An 18,990-nucleotide genomic window follows, 5' to 3' on the forward strand; every position below is an offset into this window, starting at 1 on the left:
TTAGTCTCTGCATACATATTTAGTAAAGATTTATTGGAACTAGATATGTCAAATTCTGTATTGAAAATGTAAATAATTGTCACTGATATTTATTTGGAGTAGATACGAAATCTGGCCTAGCAACAGCAGTACCCAATGCCTTCATTCCAGCTCTGTCCTCAAAGAAGAACATTAGGTAAGAACATTTAATATTAGAGACAGGTTAGGACATGAGATTCATTTGATCTTATTTTGCAGAAAAACAGGTACCCGAGGGATGGTGGGTAGGAAATTACCCTAGAGATAGAAGAATAAAAAAAAGGAGATATTTGGAAGGCATTTAGTAGAAGGGATCTGTTTTATGGAAAACTAGAATATAAAGGAGGAAGAAGCAGGAAATGACACTCTGGATACTTGTAATTAGGAAAAAAAACATTCTGTTTGCACTCTTGCCAGAAGCTGATCTTTCCCCTGAGGCTTACGCATAATTAGAAGCCAAACAAGACAATTAGAATGTGCAGATTGATATTCTACATAGATCTCTACTTAGCTACTCTTTTGTCTTTTTTCTAGGAAATCTACATATTCATGTTTCAAACTATGTCTTGACTATTTTTAGATGTTATCTACAAAATTATTAGTTTTAATTTTTTTTAGTTTCAAGTTCTTATTTATATTCCAGTTAGTTAACATAGAGTGTAATATTAGATTAATGAGTAGAATTTAATGATTCATCACTTACTTATAACACCCAGTGCTCATCACAACGGATGCCCTCCTTAATATCCATTACCCATTTAACCCATCCCCTCACCGGCCTCCCCTCCAGCATCTTTCAGTTTCTTCTCTTAAGAGTTTGTGTCTTGGTTTTTCTCTTGTTTAATCCCCTAAATCCCTCTGTTAGTTTTCTTATATCCCACATATGAGTGAAACCATATGGTATTTGTCTTCCTCTGACTTATTTCATTTAGTATTTATAATCTCTAGCTCCATCCACATTGTTGCAAATGGCAAGATTTCATTCTTTTTTTGATGGCTGAGTAATGATTCCTTAATGTGTGTGTGTGTGTGTGTGTGTGTGTGTATCTCACTTCTTTATCCATTCATCAGTCAATGCACATTTGAGATCTCTCCATAACCTGGCTATTGTTGATGATGCTGCTATAAACATCAGGGTGCATGCAACCCTTGGAGTCTATATTTTTGTATCTTTTGAGTAAATACTAGTGTAATTGCTGAGTCATAGGGTAGTTGCATTTTTAACTTTTTGACTGTTTTCCAGAGTGGCTGCACCAGTTTACATTCCCACCAACAGTGTAAGAGGGTACCCCTTCCTTTGTATCCTCCCAAACACCTGTTGTTTCCTGTGTTGTTAATTTTAACTATACTAACAGGTGTGAGGTAGTATTATATTATAGTTTATTTGTATTTCCCTGATGATGAATGATGAGTGATGTTTTCTTGTCATGTGTCTGTTGGCCATCTGTATGTCTTCTTTGGAAAAATGTCTATTCATATCTTCTCCCTATTTCTTAACTGGAATATTTCTAAGGGGATTTTTGAATTGGATAAATTCTTCATAGATTTTGAATAATAACCATTTATCACAGTATGTCATTGGCAAATACCTTCTTCCATTCCAATCTTTTAGCTTTGTTGATTGTTTCCTTTGTTGTGCAGAAGCATTTATCTTGATGAAGTCCCAACAGTTCATTTTGCTTTTCTTTCCCTCACCTCTGGAGAAGTGTCTAGTAAGGAGTTGCTATGGCTGATGTTAAAGAGGTTGATGCCTATGTTCTTCTCTAGGAATTTGGTATCTCACATATAGGTCTTTTCATCCATTTTGAATTTATTTTTGCGTGTGGTGAAAGAACTGATGCAGTTTCATTCTTTTGCATGTTGCTGTCCAGTGTCTTTAAGACCATATGTTGAAAGGACTGTCTTTTTTCCGTTAGATGTTCTTTCCTGCATTGTTGAAGATTAGTTGACCATATAGTTGTGGGTCCATTTCTGCATTTTCTATTCTGTTGCATTGATCTGAGTGTCTGTTTTTGTGCCAGTACCATACAGTTCTGATCACTACAGCTTTGTAATATAACTAGAAGTCTGGAGTTGTGATGCCTCCAGGTTTGCTTTTCTTTTTCAAGGTTACTTTGGCTCTTTTCAGGGTCCTTTATGGTTCCATACACGCTTTTGGATTGTTTGTTCTAGCTCTGTGAAAAATGCTGCTGGTATTTTGATAGGGATTACGTTAAAGGGTGTGCTTTGGGTAGAATGGACATTTTGACATTTGTTCTTCCAATCCATGAGCATGGAATGTTTTTTTTATTTTTTTTATCCTCTTCAATTTCTTTCATAAGTGTTTTATAGTTTTCAGAGTATAAGTCTTTCCTCTTGGTTGGGTTTATTCCTAGGTAGCTTACAGTTTTTGTGCAATTATAAATGGGATCAGTTACTTGATTTCTCTTTCTGCTACTTGATTATTGTTGTTTAAGAACGCAACAGATTTCTTTATGCTGATTTCATATTCTGTGACATAACTGAATTTATTTATCAATTCTAACAATTTTTTGGTGGAACCTTGGGTTTTCTAAATATAGTATCATATAGCCTGTAAATCATGAAAGTTTTACTTCCTTGATGATTTGAATGCATTTTTATTTCTTTTTGTTGTCTGATTACTGTGATTAGGACTTCCAGTACTATGTTAAATAACAGTGGTGACAGTGGACTCCCTGTTTTATTCCTGACCACAGAGGAAAAACTCTGAGTTTTTCGCCATTGAGGATGATATTAGCTGTGTGATTTTCATATATGACTTTTATGATGATGAGCTATGTTCCTTCTATACTTACTTTGTTGGGGGTTTTTATCAAGAATGCGTGTTTTACTTTGTCAAATGTTCAGTATGCATCTATCGAAATGATCATAAGGTTTTTATCCTTTCTTTTCTTAATGCAGTGTATCACCTTGGTTGATTTATGAATATTGAACCACTCTTGAAACCCAGGAATAAATCCCACTTGATTGTGGTGCATGATTCTTTTAATGCACTGTTAAATTCAATTTGCTGGCATTTTGATGACAATTTTTGCATCCATACTCATTAGGGATATTGGCTTATAGTTTTCTCTTTTTAGTGGTATCTTTGGTTTTGGAATCAGGATAATGCTGGCCTAATGAAATTAGTTTGGAAGTTTTCCCTCCATTTCCATTGTTCGGAACACTTTGAAAAGAAAAGGTATTAACTCTTCTTTAAATGTTATGTTGAAGTCTCTGAGAAACCATCTAGCCCAAGAGTTTGTTGGGAGATTTTTGATTACTGATTTAATTTCTTTGCTGGTTATCAGTCTGTTCATTTTCTATTTCTTCCTGTTTCCGCTTTGGTAGTTTATATGTTTTTAGGAATGTATCCATTTCTTACAAACTGTCCAATTTGTTAGCATAAAATTTTTCTCACTCTTACAATTGTATTTCTGTAGTGTTGGTTGTTATTTCTCCTCTGTCATTTGTGATTTTATCTATTTGGGTCCCTTTCTCTTCTTTTTGATAAGCCTGGCTAGATGTTTACCAATTTTATTAAATTTTTCAAAGAACCAGCTCCGAGTTTCATTGATTTGTTTTACTGTTTTTTTCCCTATATTATTTTTGCTCTAATCTTTGATATTTGCCTTCTTCTGCTGGATTTATGCTTCATTTGTTCTTTTTCCTAGTTTCTTTAGGTAAGGTTAGGTAGCTTATTTAATATTTTGCTTGCTTCTTGAGGTGGCCTGTATTTTATATACTTCCCTCTTAGGACTACTTTTCCTGCATCCCAGAAGTTTGAATCATTGTATTTTCATTTTCCACTTGTTTCCATGTTTTTTATTTCTTCTTTAATTTCATGGTTAACCCATTCATTTTTCAGTAGGATGTTCTTTATCCTTCATGTATTTGTGGTCTTTCCAATTTTTTTCACAGTGCTGGTTCTAGGCACACTTGTCCAAAAAAAAGCAGTATCAGCAGAGTGCGGTGTATGTGCGGGGGGGAGGGATTTGGTTTAAGCAGATTAGGCAGCTAGTTTTGGTGCTGTGTAATTTACTGAAGTTAGTTTATGCTGAGGGGTAGGAGGAGGAAAATGGTGTCAGCCAGCAATTTGTCCCTAGAGAGGGAAGTTTGTGCTTGTTGCTATCAGGGAAGCCCTCCCAGAAAAGCAAATGAATTCCCCTTGTGCATCCTAAGCATTTTTCAGATCACTGTTTTCACACTGTCTGTGTCTGGTTTGCTCACCTGCCTAGAGCAGTGAAGTGTACTTTGCACTCTATCCCAGCCAGGATGGCTGAGTTTTAAAACTAAACTTTAGGGACCTAGTGTGGTAGGGACTTGTGCGGGCCTGGAGGAGGGTCTGGGATCAATGCACATTTGACCCAGAAGGGCAGTTACACCAGAGCACAGGAACATGGGATTTGAAGCAAAGCACACTAAATGGCGAGTGTCCAGGTTAGTCATCCTCAGCAGTTGTCTGCACACCTATAGTAAGGGATGGTGAAGGGAAATGGCACCCACCAGCTCTTTTACCCTTGAAGAGGCAGTGATACCTCTCTCAGATGCCTCCAAGAAGAGAGTCTCTCTCAGTGCATTTTAGGTGATCTTCAGGTTATATCATCTGCCCATGGGGTACCTGCCTTCTCTATAGGAGCACTACAGCACCCTCAGGACTCTCTACCTCAACCAATCTTTTTTTTTAAGATTGTATTTATTTATTCATGAGAGACTCAGAGAGAGGGAGAGAGAGGGAGGCAGAGACAGAGGCAGAGAGAGAGGCAGGTTCCAGGCAGGGAGTCTGATGTGGGACTCGATCCCAGGACTACAGGATCACACCCTGAGCTGAAGGCAGGAGCTCAACCGCTGAGCCACCCAGGTGTCCCTCAAGCAGTCTTTGAGCCCCACTGGTTGCAAAATCTCACAAAAATCAGCCCCTCTCATTTTCCCCTTCAGTGACTTTGGAGTAGTGTTCACCTCATACAATCCGTGTGCACTCCAATCTCTGGCCTTTCTCTGCAACCAGGCTCCCTCCCTTCCACATCATTTCTCCCCCAAACCATTGTTTCTGCACTTCCTACCTTCCATGATTTGGCCGCTTCTCTCCTTCCAGGTGTGCAGTTTGTTCTGTTAATTCTCAGATCAATTTCTTGGATATTCCAAATGATTTTATTTTATTTATTTATTTTTTAATTTTTATTTATTTACGATAGTCGCACACAGAGAGGGAGAGGGAGGCAGAGACACAGGCAGAGGGAGAAGCAGGCTCCATCACCGGGAGCCCGACGTGGGATTTGATCCCGGGTCTGCAGGATCGGCCCTGAGCCAAAGGCAGGCGCTAAACCGCTACGCCACCCAGGGATCCCCCCAAATGATTTTATTATTATCCAGATGTGTTTGAGGGAGGAGGCAAGCCTAGGGTCCTCCTACTACTCCATCATCTTAGCTCCTCCCTACTGATATGATCTAAATCTTAAATTTACTGAGAGTTGTTCTGTGTCTTAAGGTATAATGTGTATAATGTGCACTTGAAAAGAATATATTTTACTGTTTTCAGATGGAATGTCCTGTATATATCTTTTCTGTCCATCTGGTCTAACATGTAATTTAAAGCCACTGTTTCTTTGTTGATTTTCTGCCTGATGTATCCACTGCTGTAATATGGTACTAAAGTCCCCAATTAGGGATGCCAGGGTGGCTCAGTGGTTGGGCATCTGCCTTTGACTCAGGGAGTGATTCCCCAGTGCCAGGATCGAGTCCTACTCAGGCTCCTTGCATAGTGCCTGCTCCTCCCTCTGCCTGTGTCTCTGCCTCTCTCTCTCTGTCCCTTATGAATAAATAAACAAAATCTTTAAAAAAATAAAAAGGTCCCAATTATTATTATATTGCTGTCAGTTTCTTGCTTTATGATTGTTAATATTTGCTTTATATATTAGGTTCTCCTGTGTTGCATGTATAACTACTTACAAATATTTTGTTTTCTTGTTGGACTGATGCTTCTATAATTACGCAGTGCTAGCTCTGACTTCTATTTGTCTTTGTTTTAAAGTCTATTTTTCTGATATAGCTGCCCCAGGTTTCTTTTTGCTTTGCTTTGTGTGAAATCTATTTTTACCTTTCACTTTCAATCTGTGTGTATGATTATATAAGAGGTTAGTCCTTTCTAGATAGCGTATGGATAAGTCTTTATTTAGCAACTGCCTTTTGATTAGAGAATTTGGTCCATTTACATTTAAGTATTGATGAATATGCTCTCATTGCTGTGTTAACAAGTTTTTTTGACTATTTGGCAGGACCTTTCTTCTTTTACTTTCTTCCCTTGTGGTTTGATTACTTTCTTAATATTATATTTAGAATCTTGGTTATTATGTCTTATGTATCCTTATAGGTTTTTGCTTTGTGATTACCATTGGGTACACATAAAACAGTCTTTTAAACTGATAGAGGGATGCCTGGGTGGCTTAGCAGTTGAACCTCTGCCTTTGGCTCAGGGTGTGATCCCGGAGTCCAGGATTGAGTCCCACATCGGGCTTCCTGCATAGAGCCTGCTTCTCCCTCTGCCTTTGTCTCTGCCTCTCCCTCCTTCTCTCTCTCTTGAATAAATAAATAAAATCTTTTTAAAAATAAATAAACTGATAGAAACTACATTTTAATACATCCTGAAACTGCATTTATACTCCCCTTCCATGTTTTATATTTTTGAAATTGTATATCTTTTATTTTTGTTTATCCCTTAACTAATTATTGTAGTTATAATTTTACTACTTTTTCTTTTAATTTTTATACTAATTTTATAAGTGAATAATTCACTTCCTTTACTACATAATTACCAATGAGATTTTTACTTTCATAAGTTTTCTTATTAGTACTCTTTCTTTTCAGATTAAAGAAGTCCTTTTAACATTTCTTGTAGGGCTGTTTTAGTGGTGATAAACTCCGATAGCTTTTGTATATCTGAAAAATGCTCTATATGGCTTTCAGTTATGAATGATCATCTTGCCAGGTAGAGTATTCATGGTTAGAAGTATTTTGCTTTTAGTACTTTGAATATATCCTTCTACTTCCTCTGGCCTGCAAAACTTCTCCCAATAAGTATACCCTTAATCTTGTGAGGAATCCCTTTTACATAACAAGTTTTTTTTTTTTTCTTACTGTGTTTAAGTTTTTCTATTTAACATTTGACATGCTTCCTATAGTGTCTCTTGGTGAAGGTCTCTTTGGGGTCATCTTATTTAGAACTCTGGGCTTCCTGGATTTGGATATCTGCTTCCTTCTCCAGGTTAGGGAAGTTTTCAACCATTATATCTTCAAATACATTTCCTGCTCCTTTCTATCCCTATTCTTTTTGGAACCCCTATAATATAAATATTATTCCATTGATGTTGTCCTATGCTTCCCTTAAACATTTCCTTAATTTTTTAAAGTTTTTTTTTTTTTTCTTTTTTGCTGCTCTGTTTGAGTGAGTTTCAATGCCCTGTCTTCTAGATAATTGATTCTTCTCCTTAGTTGGCTATTGAACTCTTCTGGTATATTTTTCATTTCAATTATTGTATTCTCCAGCTCTGTGACCTCTTTTACCCTGGAGAGTTTCAAAATGCTTTCTGGCAAATTAAGATTATCAAATGAATCTCCTTCATATATGGTCTAGACTCTTTCAAAACCACTGCTTTTGGACTTGATCCCAATGCAAGTGATCTGCAGATGTGCTCTTAAGAGCACGTACTTCATTCCCTATGATGCTATGGTTCTCCTAGATGTAAGCCTTTTTGGGTTTTAACAAGGAGCTCATTTCTCTGGCTCAGGTCCCAAACTTTGTGGTACCTAATGTGGGGTACAAACCCCTTGTTCCTCAGAGAGAAGTTCAATATTTGTGAGAACCCTCCTGTTAGTTGATTTGCTGTGCTGGCCTTGGGGATTTTGGCAAGACCATATCTCTGTCTAACTATTGTCCTTTTATCTCTTATTGTGGAGGAGCTCTTCAGCTAGTTACCAAGGATTTTCAGAGGGAATTGTATCTTATGTAGCTGTAGATTTGTGATGCCGATGGGAGGAGGTGAGTTCAGGATCTTCCTAGGCAGACATATTGAACTGCTTCTGCCTACAAATTAGTTCTTAATTATTTCTCTTTAATGGTGTTATCAGGGGGAAAAAAGACACTTCAATATCAATTGTAATTTTACTTAGAACCGAACATCATTGTAAAGCAACCATAATTGTGTTTATTTGGTTAAAAATCATAATCCTCACCATTACAATTTATTAAAGATCAATGCTTAAGGGCATTGAGGAATTATTACAGCAAAAAAAACACAAATGTTAAGTCTTAAAGGAAAAATGCGACTACGATTTTTAAGAGGATTTGAATGTGAGAAGTGTCTAATAGTCACAAATCCATGAAATGTCTTTGGAGAAATGCGGATCTCTAACAGCTCTCTTTTCTACTGGGAGTAAAGATAGTTTATCCTTAGATGTTTGAGCTGTGAATGTTAACGGCATTTTGGTATGATAGATAAGTAAATGTTCCTGGTGATGACATTTTATAAATGATTTTGAACTTTAATAATTCAACTTGGGTTCACCCCTCTAATATACTACTGTTAAGAACCTATATAGTATTTAAACAGCCCACCAGCTTGTACATGATTTAGGGAGGCATAAGACATCCTTGGCATGTCCTCTAAGGGAAATAAGAGATGACTTTCAGGTGTATATGGGAAGAAACAGACTCACTACAGAGAAAAGATCTAAGTATCCTATCCAGCATTTTCTGGCTTACATATTTAAATAATCTTTTAAACTTCTATTGACTTTCAAAAGTTAAAAATTGAGATCTCAAGTTGAGGAATATAATTTTTGAAAGAAAATTTCGAATTAGCCACCATAAGTAGATATCCCCTTACAGCTCTTCTTCTTTATTGCATGTCAAAAGATCCAATACTTAGGCCATATTTTAAATTGCTGAGGGCAAAATGAGACAATGGTACGTCTATTTGAGTATGTTGTATGGATATTTCTGTCTCCTATCAAAATTCAACTTTTGCTAAAACCGGCTTTAAATCTTAAATCAAGAACACCTCTCCTCTTTAGGTTTACTGGTGGGGCCTATAATATAGCTGTCCTTCTTTGAGATTTGCCAGACTGAAAATAGAGTGAGTGTTTATTTTAGTTTTATGGACATTTTTACTGACTAGAAATTTGGAGAAAATAAAAATTTTGGCTCAATATGATTGAAACTATGTAAATTACTTTTACATATATGAGAACGAGCAAAAATGATGGTTGATAATGAAAATTAATTAATCAGCCATTCAAATTCATCCATGGATAGAATATTAAGACTGCTTGTGTGAAAAAAAATTGTTTCAGTGCAAATATATTAAAAATTCCTATGGTTATAAACTTGGAAAAAATCAGTACAATTATTATTAAATATTTTTCTAATATTTTAAATAATATATCAGGTACATATTTAGTACTATCTAAAAAGTTAGAAGGGATATAAAATTATGGCTAGTCAAATCTGTTATAATATACTTTCTTAATATTATCATTATGAAGTATGTAACAATCCAGTTGAATAGTCTGATATATCAAAATTGTGCTGGAATGCCTGAGTGGCTCAGTGCTTGAGTGTCTGCCTTCCACTTAGGCGTGATCTCAGGGTCCAGGGATCAAGTCTCACTTTGGGACTTCCTGTAAGGGGCCTGCTTCTCTCTCTCTCTGTGTGTCTCACATGAATAAATAAATAAAATCTTTAAAAAAATTGTGCCTATATTATGATGATAACTATGTAAAATATATTTTCATAGATCAAGAATAAATTTTGAAAGGAAGGTAATAAGTTGGTAAACCATAGTGAATCAACAATTTTTTTTACAAGGTATGGTCTATTAAAATCACAACAAATGAGTCAGATAGTAATTTTGAACAGGACCTGGTAATATCATAAACTTTTTATATTTGATTTGCCAAATTTATACAATATTTTTCTAATGTTAATAAAAATCTATTAAATATCAAACAGCTTTAGTAATAAGTAAAACTGTGAACCCTAAAGTCTACCTCTTACCACTCTTTAACTTTACCTTAGGACCACCTCTATTATTGTGCCAATCATTCTTGGCAAGCTCCATGAAATGCTGGATAATATAAATGTTGAAGTCCAATAAACTTTACAATCCTATTTAACCATAATATGGACATGAAAATTATTTTAATGTTCATATGGAAGAATAAAGATATTTTAAAGCAAAGGCTATTAAACTACAATCCTTAATGAGCCAAGAGAGCAGTGGCATCAGAGGACTAATAGTCATCAGTGTGTAAACAATTTACAAATAATTTTAGAGATAAGTTAATCCAACATCACCTTTTGGATTTGGTAATTATTAACATGATTTGTGATTATACCTATAAATTCACAAATGTTTAGAAAGTTGAAGACCCAGATACATATTCTAGCTGGTAAACATTAGCTTTTTATAATACAATTCCTTATTCATTACTTATTCCTCACTCATCCATACATACCTATGTATGTAATAATCTATGTATTATAATACAATATATTTTGCTGATAGAATCAAGTAAAATTATATGGCTGTTAAAACATACTAGTTATATTTTTGAATTAAGGGAATTAAGGAGGGATAGCATCAAGAATGATGTACCAGGAAATCCCAATACTTGACCCCACACACAAAAAAATAATAATTAAATGCTACTTATTGATGAAAATAGCTCTGGGCAAACTTCAGAATACAAAAAAGAAGCTGGAGCACCCACTGAAATACACACACACACACACACACACACACACAAATAGAAAGTGTAGGAGGAATTAAACTGTATCACTGCATGCCCCACTCCAAAATAGCTCAACACCAAGAGGGATCCAGTCTGTTGAAGCATCCCAAAAGGAATGAGTAAACAGGACCCAGAAGTCTATACCACTAGTGGAAAATCATCCTCTCTCAACACCAGTTACCCCCATCTCTAGTCTTTACCAATGTGGATCGCAGCTGAGAGAGCTATGGGATCCCATGCCAGTGTGCACTCACAGAGAATGAACTATTGCTTTGTGTCCCAAAACCCATCCTGGTGCCACTGTGTACTATGCTCAAAATTCCAGATCCATGATTTTCCATGTGTGTCCATGCCTGAACCCTGGTGCTACCATTGCTCCATGCATGAATGCATCTCAAACCCTTACTCTGCAGTTGTTCTACTGCTGCCCACATCATAGATCCTCAGGGTTATTGTTGCTTTGTATGTGCCAGCATCCCCCACTCCAAGTCTGTGACCACTCCACTTATATCTACATGCTGAATCCTGGCCCCATGGCCACTCTAAAACAGACCCAGTGTCACAATCACCATATATCAGTCATACCCCAGTCCCTGGTGTCACTACTGCTTTGTACATTCCTATCCTCCAGGCTCTAGCTCTATGGTCCCTCTGTGAATGCTCAGCCCCACACAATGGTCACCATCATTTCACATGCATCTATGCCCCAGAGCTCTCACCACCATATATACACAAATGTAGCCCAGACAACACTATTAATATGTCCACACCCACATTTTGAACCAGTGTCAGCACTCTGTAGGCCCACACTATGGCACTCTATGCCAATATAGATCCCTAGGCCATGACAACAACCCCACACTAACTGCAGTAGTAGAGAAAGAGAAAATAGAAAGATGCATGCAGCTATTGCCACTGAGAACCCAGAAACCCTTTCTATTGCCATGGTTACTCAAAATTTGGCTACTGAGGATACCCAAAGTCTAGGCTGACTCTGAGCTTAATTGATGAGGTGCCTGGAATCTAGGCTATTCTGCCTCAGAGCCAGGCAGAGCCACTCCTGGAACTTTACATATTTTGCAAAGGAAATGAACATCTGGGTTCATGAGGCTTAAATGTATCCAAATAGGATTGAGTCAAGACTACAGTGAGATGCATTATCATTAAATTGTCAAAGTTCAGGGAGAAAAAGAGAATTTTGAAGGCAGAAAGAGAAAATTGACTCCACATAAAAAGGAACACCTGTAAGACGATCAGCAGATTACTCAGTAGAAACTTCACAGGTCAGGAAAAAGTGAGATGATACATTCAAGTGCTAAAAAAAAACATATGGACAGCCAAGAACAATTTCCCTGTCAAAATTATTTTAAGATGAAGAAGGAAGTCTTTTCCAGGCCAGAAAACAAAACAAAAACACAATAATTACCAACAGACCTCATATACACAAAATGCTTAAGGGGATTATGTAATTTAAAATAAAAGTACAAAAAATAAATAAATAAAATAAAATAAAATAAAATAAAATAAAATAAAATAAAATAAAATAAAAATACACTGAACAGCAATGTGGAAGTGCATGATAGCATTAGCCTCATTGCTAAATGTAAATATATAAACAAATACAGATTAATACTGTAATGCTACATAAATTACCTTTAACCCTAATATAAAAGTTAAAAGAGAAAAATTTGTTAATGAACATACAATATACAAGATAAACATTAGCTATAAGAACAAAAAACATGTAGGAAGAGTAAAAATATAGGGTTTTTTGTACAACTTGAAGTCAACTTAAGAGAGATGGTTATAGCTACAAGATACTTTATGTAAGCCTCAAGCTAATTGCAAAGAGAAAACATAATGGATACACAAAACATAAAAGAACCAAAGGAAATTACTACAAAAATTAAATAACAAAGGATGATTTCACACAATATTATGAGGCTACACTATATGAAACACTGTGATACTGGCATAGAACAGGACAAGAGCCCAGTAATAAACCCATGCATATACAGTCAACTAATATTTAACAAGAAAGCCAAGAAAACTCAATGGATAAAAGACAGTAAATTGTGTTGGAAAAATTGTATGTTCACATGTAAAAGAATGAAACTAGACTCATATCTTACACCAGTCACAAAACTTAACTTGAAATAGAGTAAAGACTTAAGTTTAGGACTGGAAACTATTAAACAACTAGAAGAAAACATAGGGAAAAAGCTCCTCCCACGTGGGTCTTAGCAATGACATTTTTGGAAATGATAACTAAAACACAAGCAACAACAACCAAAAAGATGGGACTACGTGAAACTAAAAATCTTCTCAGCCAAAGAAACAGTCAACAAAATGAACAGGCAACTTATGGAATGGGAGAAAATATTTGTAAATTGTATGTCTATTAAGGGGTTAATATACAAAATATAACAACTCCTGTAAGTCAGTAGTAAAACAATTCAATTTTAAAACTGGGCAAAGGACCTCACAGTTTTCAAAAAACATATTTTAGTGGTTATCTGATGCATGAAAAGATGTTCAACCTCACTGATCAGGGAAAAAGCAAATCAAAACTACAATGAGATATGACCTCACACCTGGTAGAATGGCTATCATCAAAAAGACAAGATAGCAAATGCTCAACAAGGGTATGGAGAAAAGGAAACCTTTGTGCACCATTGGTGGGAATATAAACTGGTTCAGCCACTATGGAAAACAGTATACAGGCTTCTTAAAAAATTAAAAATGGAACTTACATTTGACTCTGCAGTACTACCTTTGTGACTGTTTCTGAAGGAAATATAATCACTGTGTCAAAGAGATGTCTGGACTCCCATGTTGTTTGAAGCATTATTTATGATAGCTATGACATGAATATAACCTAATTGTCCATTGATAGATGAATAGATAAAGAAAATGTGGCCTGTGTATACAATGGAATACTATTCAGCCATAAAAAGGAAATCCTACAATTTTGACAACATGGACGGGTTTTTTTTTTTTTTTTAGATTTTAATTATTCATAAGAGACACAGAGCTGCAGAGACACAGGCAGAGGGAGAAGCAGGCTCCTCACAGGGAGTCCAATGTGGTACTTGATCATGCCTGGAGCCAAAGGCAGACACTCAGCTGCTGAGCCACCCAGGTTTCCCCAACATGGATGGATCTTGAGGACATTTTGGTAAGTAAAATCAGTCAGAGAAAGACAAATATTGTATGATCTCACTTATATGTGGAATATAAAAACAAATTCATTGAAAAAGAGATCAGGAGAATGTAGTCAAAATGCACAAACTTATAAATACATACTGGGGTTATATCATGTATTTTTAAAGATTTTATTTATTTCACAGAGAGAGAGAGAGTGCACAGAGGCAGGGGGAATGGGAAAGGGAGAAACAGGTTCCCCTCTAAGCAGGGAGCCCAACGTGGGGTTCAATCCCAGGACTCTGGGATCATGACCTGAGCCAAAGGCAGAGACTTAACTGACTGAGCCACCCAGGCACCCCAGGATGTACGACGTACATGTATATATAATGTACGATGTGGTGACTATGGTTAACATTGCTCTATGGTATATTTGGAAGTTCCTAAGAGAGAAAATCCCAAGAGTTTTTAAAAGAGAAAAAAATTACAACTATATGAAGTCCTGGACATTAATTAAAACTTTGTGATAATCATTTCATAATATATGCAGTCAAATCATACTGTGAAACTTAAACTTGTACAGTGTTACATGTCTATTATATCTCAAACTGAAAAGGAAGACAGCAAGAGAAGAAGGGACAAAACAACTTCAAAACAGGTAGAAAACTTAAAAATTGCAGTATTAAGTGCTGAATTGCTTATTTTAAATATAAATGGATTAAACTTATTAATCAAAAGGCTTAAAGTAGCTAGAATAAGATAAAGTGCTATGCTATCTACAAGAAAAACAATTTAGATCTAGAAATACACAAAGGCTGAAAGTAGAGGAATAGATTAAGGTATTTCATGAAAATGGTAACCAAAAGAAAGCAGGACTGGCCACGTTTATATTAGACAAAATATACTTTGAGTTTAGAACTGCCTAGAAACAAAAAAAAATGTTATTAGATAAAGATAAATGCGACAATTTAATATATATGTAATATAATAATTATGAATATATATATATATAATATATAGATAGATAGATACCCAACATCAGAACTGTTAAAGATATAAAGAAAATGTTAACATATATCATGGTATAAATTTACTTCGATACCCCACTTACAATTCTAAATAAAATATATAAACAAAAATTAAGTGACTGATTTGAACAACACTAGCCCAAACAAACCAGTAACATACAAAGTATTAAAAACCAAGAATATTTCTAAAAATAAAGGCCCAAGGTTGCTTTATAGGTGAATTCTACCAAATATTTAAAGAATTAAGACCAATCCTCCTTAAACTCTTTCATAAAATAGAGTCCTTTCAAACTCATTCTTTAAAGTTTTTTTTTTTTTTTTTTATTTTTTTATTCATGATAGACACACACACACACATGCAGAGGCAGAGACATAGGCAGAGTGAGAAGCAGGCTCCCCCTAAGGAGTCTGATGTGGGACTCAATTCCAGACCCTGGGATCACTCCCTGAACTGAAGATAGATGCTCAACCACTGAGCCACCCAGGCATCCCTCAAACTCATTTTATGAGGCCTGTATCTTCCTGATATCAAAACCAGACAAAGACATTACATGTAAAGAAAACTATAGGTCAATATCTCTGGTGACCATAGATTCAAAAATTCTCCATAAAACACTAGCAAATCAAATTCAGCGCATTAAAAAGAATCCTATACTATACCAAGTGAGTTTTATCCCTGGGATGCAAGTGTGTTAGGACATATGCAAATTATTCATTGTGATCTAACACATTAACAGAATGAAAGGCAAATATCACATGATTATTTTAGTTGATGCAGAAAATTTGACAAAGTTCAATATCCATTCATGACAAGTCTCAACAGAATAAGTATAGAAGGAACTTAACACAGTGAAGTCAACATCACAAGTCAGGGCAAAAACAGAGCTTTCTTTCCAAGATCCAGTAGAAGACAGGTCTTCCCACTCTCACCGCTTCTTTCCAGTATGGTACTAGATTTCTTGTCAGAGTACTTAGGCAGGATAAAGAAAAGGCATCCAATTCAGAAAGGAAGAATTTAAAATGTCTTTCTGTTGGCAGCTGCTATGATCATATACATAGAAAACCATAAAACTCAAAAAAAAGTTAGAACTAATAAATTCAGTAAAGCTACAGGATACAAATTCAATGTATATTGATAGAGAAATCAATGTAAAGGATACAAAAATGGTTGTGTTTCTATACATAAACAACCAACTGTCTGAAAAGAAGATTAAGAAAACTATCCTATTCACAAAAGCACTAAATAGAGTAAGACACTGGGGAATCCACTTAACTGAAAAGATGAAAGACCTGTAATGCTGAAAGTGTAAAACATTGAGAAGGGAAATTAAAACACAGAAGACTAGAAAGATATCTGTGTCCACAGGCTGAAGAGTTAGTATTGTTAAAATGTCCATACTACCCAAAGCAATCTAGAGATTCAGTGCAATCCTCATAAAAATCTCATGGTCCAATTGCTGGGTCGTAGGGTAGCTCTATGTTTTTTTGTTTTTTTTTAATGATTTTATTAATTTATTCATGAGAGACACAGAGAGAGAGGCAGAGAGAGGCAGAGACACAGGCAGAGGGAAAAGCGGGCTCCATGCAGGACGCCTGACGTGGAACTAGATTTCGGGTCCCCAGGATCAGGCCCTGGACTGAAGGCGCTAAACCACTGAGCCACCTAGGCTGCCCTGGGTAGCTCTATTTTTAACTCTTTGAGGAACCTCCACACAGTTTTCCAGAGTGGCTGCACCAGTTCACATTCTCACCAACAATGCCAGAGTGTTCCGCTTTCTCCGCATCCTCTTCAACATTTGTGGTTTCCTGCCTTGTTAATTTTCCCCATTCTCACTGGTGTGAGGTGGTATCTCATTGTGGTTTCATTTGTATTTCCCTGATGGCAAGTGATGCAGAGCATTTTCTCATGTGCATGTTGGCCATGTCTATGTCTTCCTCTGTGAGATTTCTCTTCATGTCTTTTGCCCATTTCATGATTGGATTGTTTGTTTCTTTGCTGTTGAGTTTAATAAGTTCTTTATAGATCTTAGATACTAGTCCTTTATCTGTTAGGTCATTTACAAATATCTTCTCCCATTCTGTAGGTTGTCTTTTAGTTTTGTTAACTGTTTCTTTTGCTGTACAGAAGCTTTTTATCTTGATTAAGTCCCAATAGTTCATTTTTGCTTTTGTTTCCCTTGCTTCAGAAATGTATCTTGCAAGAAGTTGCTGTGACCAAGTTCAAAAAGGGTGTTGCCTTTGTTCTTCTCTGGGATTTTGATGGATTCTTGTCTCACATTTAGATATTTCATCCATTTTGAGTTTATCTTTGTGAATGGTGTAAGAGAATGGTCTAGTTTCATTCTTCTGCACATGGCTGTCCAATTTTCCCAGCAAATGCTGGGGATTTACCCCAAAGATACAGATGCAGTGAAAGACTGTACCCTGTACCCCAATGTTTATAGCAGCAATGTCCACAATAGCCAAACTGTGAAAGGAGCCTCAGTGTCCATCAAAAGATGAATGGATAAAAATGTGGTCTATGTATACAATGGAATATTCCTCAGCCATTAGAAAAAACTGATACCCACCATTTGCTTCAAAGTGGATAGAACTAGAGGGTATTATGCTAAGTCATTTGGAGGACAAACATTATACAGTTTCATTCATAAGGAGAATATAAAAAATAGTGAAAGGGATTATAGAGGAAAGGAGAGAAAATGAGTGGGAAAAATCAGAGAGGGTGACAAAACTAACTCTGGAAACAAACAAGGGGAGGGTGAGGGGGGATGGGGTGACTGGGTGCCCCCACTGAGGGGGGCACTGGACGGGATGAGCACTGAGTGTTATACTATATGTTGGCAAATCGAACTCCAATAAAAAATAAACAAAAAAAAAATCTCATGATCATTCTTCACAGAAATGAAACAATTTATAATTCACATGGAACCACAAAAGACCCCTGATAGCCAAAGCAATTTTGAGCATGAATAACAAAGTTTTCTCTTATTTCAAACTATATTATAAAGTTATAATAATCAAGAGTTTGATACTAGTATAAAAAATGACATTAAGATGATTAGAACAGAAAGCCGAAATTCATGCATCTATGGTCATTTTATCTTTGACAAGAGTGGCAGGAACACACAATGCGGAAAAAGATAGTCTCTTCAGTAAATAGTATTGGAAAAACTGAACACCCACTTTGAAAATAAAATTGGATACATTTCACACTATATACAAAAATCAGAATGGAGTAAATTTAAGTCTTAAGACCTAAAGCCTTAAAAGTACTGAAAAAATGGGAGCCTGGGTGACTCAGTGGTTGAGGGTCTGTCTACATTTGGCCCAGGTCATGATCCTGGAGTCCTGGGATTGAGTTCACATTGGGATCCCTGCATGGAGCCTGGTTCTCTTTCTGTGTCTCTCATGAATAAATAAATAAAATCTTAAAAAAAAATGTACTGAAAAAAAAAAAAAAAACAGGCAAAAATCTTTTGACTTTGGTCTGGGAATTTTTTTTTTTTTTTTTTTTTTTACTATGACACCAAAAATACGGGCAAAGCCAAAATAAACAAGTGAGTTTGTGTCAAACACACAACAAAGAAAATAATCAGTTATATGAAAAGACAACAGAATGGGAGAAACATTTGCAAACTATCTGATAAGGAGTTAATATCTAAAACATATAAGGAATTCACGTGACTCAATAGCAATAGATAAATAAATCTATTACCAGATTAAACAACAGTGCAAAGAACCTGATTAGGTATTTCCTAAGACACACAAATGGACAATAGTTATACAGCATAAAGAAAAGAATTAAACAATTAAGTCATTAAATGTACCTTAAAAACGTTATTTTAATTGATTTAATGTTTATGATGCAGGATTTACATTTGAACTCCATGCAATACATACAAAATAACAACTTCCAGTAAATACTTATAGCATATCCGAGAGTAGGCAAAAGCCTAATATACCTTATATATCTATCATAGAATTATCCATTTGCTATAATTGTTTATTTTTT

The 18,990-nt window shown here is 35.7% G+C and overlaps 1 long non-coding RNA gene across 5 annotated transcripts in view; it reads left to right on the top strand.

The window, feature by feature from the left end:
* Nucleotides 1-18,990, top strand: part of LOC112645897 (uncharacterized) — a 120,255-nt gene that overhangs the window by 14,065 nt on the left and 87,200 nt on the right. For 4 of the 5 annotated variants that reach the window (XR_007408206.1, XR_007408205.1, XR_007408209.1 and 1 more), the window contains one exon: nt 103-175. The exons of the other annotated variant lie outside the window; for it this stretch is intronic. This is a non-coding gene — a long non-coding RNA (uncharacterized LOC112645897). The remainder of the gene's footprint in view (nt 1-102; nt 176-18,990) is intronic. 5 annotated transcript variants of the gene reach the window in all.

This window comes from Canis lupus, chromosome 34 (assembly GCF_003254725.2).
Source record: "Canis lupus dingo isolate Sandy chromosome 34, ASM325472v2, whole genome shotgun sequence".
Taxonomy (NCBI): Eukaryota; Metazoa; Chordata; class Mammalia; order Carnivora; family Canidae; genus Canis; species Canis lupus.